Here is a 4,781-nt window from a genome sequence, read left to right on the forward strand (position 1 = left end):
AGTTGTACCTATTTGCAGGGGCGCCCAGCAGCTCCCGGAGGCGTGGGGGCGGTTGCGACTCGCGGTCCGTGTGCTCCGGGCGCGCACGCTCGTGTCGATACCGCGCCGGCGTCTCGTTCTCCGGTCCAGCCCATGTCCGTGACCTTGGAGGAGAAGCCCGGGTAGTGGTGCGGCACGCAGGTGCCCGGGAAGGCGTAGTAGTTGCGGAAGACGCCCTTGACGCCCTTCGGGTCGGTGAAGGGCCACGCTTGAACAACATGTAGTTGAGCGTCGCGTACTCGCCGCTCGGGTCGAGCTCGTAGATGGAGACGGGCTCGTCATTCGGGAGGATCTCGGGCGATCTCGGAGCGTCGCTCGCGCGGCGTCACACCTGCACAAAAAAGGAAGGGCCTGGTTGGAGCCACGGGGCTCACGAGGACGTGCTCGCTCGGTTCTCGCCGCCTCGCCCTGCGCCACTTGGGCCGGTGAGGCGGCGCCCCGCGCGGCGCGTCCCTCGCCCCGTCACGCCGACCCCTGCGCGTACCGCTCATCTTCAGCCCTCTTGGGGTTACTCTTGCGCTCACGCAGGGGAACCCGGCGGTACTCCCTTCCCCCCACCTCCGACGGGTTAGGTCGGTTCTGCGCCCCTTGGCGCCTGTGCATGTCCCGCGTGCCCGCCTGCCAGGGCTGATGCCAAGGCCAAATCAACAACATGCCCGGCTGATGCCAGGGCCAAACCCACTGCCCGGCTGGTGCCAAGGCTCAATGAATCTCCTCTCCGTCTCTTTCCCCCCCCCGCCCAGACAGGACTGATCCGCACGACACACGACACACTCTCTCCTACTATCCGACAGACGCTGCTTGACCGACACGGGACGCTCTGACAGGACACTACTGTGACGACTACCTCTACTCCCTACCGCTACTACTCGACTGGCGGCGCTCGCGGCGCCACGCCGCCCATCCTCGGCCACGCGTTGCGCTGGATGATCTCCCAGTTGCGCCTCGCAATGATGGCCGAGTGCTGCTGCAGGAGGCGCTTGCGCTCGTTGCGCACTCGCCACTTCTTATATTTTTTAATTTGCCAAGCGTTCGAGAACTGGATCGCGCCATCAACACACAAGGGCGTCAATCTCGTAATGACATGCATCCACGAGGGCTACGGCCACCTCCGCATGCGGGGAGGCGTATACTCCACTCACTGTGTATGAGAGAGAGAGAGTTTGTTGCTGTGTATGTGCCATTTTCGCGCAGAATAGTGTCGAATAGCGTTGAATGGACTTGAATATACTGAATATGTGTGAATGTGTTTGGGCAAAAACAACGCCCATTCGGGGCAAGAAGGCCACCACACCCAAGGCCCTTGCGCCATCTAATGTAAGGCCCTTGCGCCATCTAAGGCCCTTGCGCCATCTAATGTAAGGCCCTCGCGCCATCTAAGGCTCTTGCGCCATCTAAGGCCCTCGCGCCATCTAATGTAAGGCCCTCGCGCCATCTAAGGCTCTTGCGCCATCTAAGGCCCTCGCGCCATCTAAGGCCCTTGCGCCATCTAATGTAAGGCCCTTGCGCCATCTCATGTAAGGCCCTTGCGCCATCTAAGGCCCTTGCGCCATCTAAGGCCCTCGCGCCATCTAAGGCCCTTGCGCCATCTAAGGCCCTTGCGCCATCTAGTGCAGGGAAACGGCCCCATGGGCACGCCCCCGCTGGACACGGCGCGACAGCGACCGCGATCCCCACCGCCCCCTGAGGCGGCCACCGCCTCGCCAGCTGCACACGCTGCCGACACCGTCTTACGGGCGAGCGGCTCGCAGCGGCTCGGCGGACAGGCCCGGCTCGCTACGCGGCGACAGGGCGGCCTCGCCCTCGTCGCGGCTCCTCTACTCGACGCACGGCGTCGAGCTCGCCACTGCGGCCACGCAGCGGCGCGTCAGGACCGCCGTCCCGACCCTCGCCAGCACACATCCGTCGCCACCCCGATGGCGATGGCGTGCCTCGGCTCGGCCAGCGGCGGAGCAACGGCGCGGCGCGCCGACGGAGCGGCGCGGCGCTCGTCCCGCGCCGCCAGCCGACGCATCGCGTCGAGGGCACATTGGCGGGTGCCTAGGAGGAAGCCAAGCACGACTATCGCCGCATTGGCATTGCTCCAACCTTGCCAGACCCAGTGACCGAACGACAACTAAACCATTGCCAAGCTCAACGTCTCTACCTGTGGCGCGGACCCACGCAACTGCGCGGGCTTCCGCTGTCGCCAAACAGCCAGGCGGCGGGCAGAGCAGGAGGCTCTGGATATCCCCTCCGTCGAGGGGAGGATCGCCCTGTCACAGTTATGCGAGCGACGCCAGCTTGCGAGACGTTCAAACCGAGCATCAGGAGAGTCATTTCCGGCCAAGGGGTCGGGCCCGAGCCGAGGGCGCCAGGGCGTCGCAATTTCGTCACGTTTGTGTCACGTGACACTTGGTCCGAACGATCTTGCTTCATGCCACCGGCCGTCAGTCTGGGACTACGCGCCGATCCTCCCTGCTTTGGTCCAAGGGTCTTCTTCCAATCTGCCAAACGGCAGGCGGCATTTCGGGCAACCTCGTACATGCTCGCAAGGGGGTACAGCCGGGGAACGAGCAGCGCGCCTCCTTGGCAGCCGCTCGCCCCCGACTCCATGTGTGCCATTTGCCGAAGAATTTCAGCCCTATACCAAAGCAAAAGCAATATCGGACGATGGGTTCGCATCCTCTTCACAGCTACCTGGCTACGAACAGGATACTACAACTTATCTACGATATCACGTGTATCTAAGAACGATGTATGATGTATGTAGAAAGATGAACAACAGTCGAGAAGCGTGTGGAATGACGCCGTGAACGGCGGCTCGCAGAGGGGCATCCACGACCACAGATTCAGCCGAGGTTGCCACCCGCCGGTATCGGTTCGCTCCACTTTCGCTTCTCGCGCCTGCCACGCACCGCGCCGACACGGGGAACCAAGCGTGACCAAACGCAGATGATCATTTTCGCCATCCGCTCGCTGCTGGCGACGCCGCTGCCCGGCTCGGCCCTGTCGCCGCCGCCGCCGGGCGCACCGAGCTCTCCGCCGCTGCTCAACCTGCTCTTCTTCTTGCAGGACGACACCGGCTACAACGACTTTCTCACCTCCACCGACTACGCCGGCGTTTACAGCGACGCGAACGCCCTGTGGCGGCAGCGAGGCATCCTGGTCGACCGGACGTACGCGGATATGGTTTGCGCGCCCAGCCGGGCGTCCTTCATCGCCGGCCGGCCGAGACACCTCGTGCAGCCCACGCCTCGTTCGCGTGTGTACACTAGCTCGCAGGAGGTGTGTACACTAGCGCTGGCAGCACAGGCGTAAGCAGCAGCGGCAGCACAGCAGGCCATTGCTGGTTTGATACTAGGTGACGCTGATGCAAAAGCTCAGCTCCACTGGCTACCTGAGCTACATGGTCGGCAAGTGGCATTGCGGCGTGCAAGCGGCTCACCTGCCAACCTCGCGCGGCTTCAACCGCTTCTTCGGGCACACGAGCCGGACGGATCTCACACACTGCTGTTCATCGCTATGAGTGACATCATTGATTAATAGGCTGCTCGAGAACCCGCTCGCGTACGACTCGGTTTGCGGCCATAAGACGAACAAATACAACGTGTACTACATGGAAAACACCGCCTTTGAAAACAGCGCCTCCTCTGCTCTGGTCCGATCTTAGATGCCGGGCGCGTGCCGGGCCCTGCCGGGCGCGAGATGGCGCGTGCCGGGCCACTACCAGTCTCAAAGAGAAATCACGACGATCACGTCCTCTCCCCAGTCTCTCTCCCTGAGGTGTCCGTGGTTTCACTCAGGACCCCTTTATGCGGCGGCACTACGCGGACGCCGAGGACTACTACTCGCCGACCGAGCTGCAGGAGGAGGCGTTCCGCTTCCTGAACGACCACGTTGCCAGGTACGGGAGCGCCGGGAAGACCGCCGGCGTGCCACTCTTTCTGTACTTTGCGACGAACGCCATCCGCGATTCCGGCGACGACGACTCTCATCCGAGCCGTTTCTACGCCAACTGCACGCACGTCGCGAACCCGCAGCGCAGGAATGGGTGCGCCGCCTCGGCGACCATCAACCTCGCCATCAGCGAGCTGACGACGTACATGGACACCCTGTCGGACGACGACTGGCTCGGCATCGTCTCGAGCGACAACGGAGGCTCTGCTTGGAACTTCAACTCGCCAGGAAACAACTATCCTCTCCGAGGGAACAAGAACGAGATCTTCGAGGGGGGCGTGCGGGTGCAGAGCATGATCTGGGGGACCTATCCGCCACTCCTGTCGAGCAGGATGATTGGACACACGTACTCGGCGGGGTTCGTATCGATTTTCGATTGGCACGCGACCTTTGCGGAGCTCGGCGGCTGGACAACCGCAGGTGGCGCCGAGGACGACCACATCAACAACGGGGTCAACTACCTTGGCGACATCTTGGAGAACCGCACCGCGCGTCCCGAGCTGCTGTTTGTCAGTGGTTCCGGCTCAGCCTTTCTCCTCAACGGGACGTACAAGCTGCTTGAGGCAGTGCCGTACGGGCCAGAGTCGATGAATGGGCCCAACTTGGCAACTAAACTTCGGGGGCACGCGTGGCCGGTTCGGGGCGCCAGCACAGAGCTGTACTTTGCCAGCCAGATCGAGGTTGCAAGCAGTGCTTCTTATCCGTCGAATGAGGCCACGTGCCGAAAACATCTCGGCAAGTACACTGTAGACTCATGCGGACGGCTCCTTTTTGACATCGAGGCCGATCCGGAGGAGTCCACA

The sequence above is a fragment of the Emiliania huxleyi genome (assembly GCF_000372725.1).
Source record: "Emiliania huxleyi CCMP1516 chromosome Unknown EMIHUscaffold_129, whole genome shotgun sequence".
In the NCBI taxonomy this organism is placed as follows: Eukaryota; Haptophyta; order Isochrysidales; family Noelaerhabdaceae; genus Emiliania; species Emiliania huxleyi.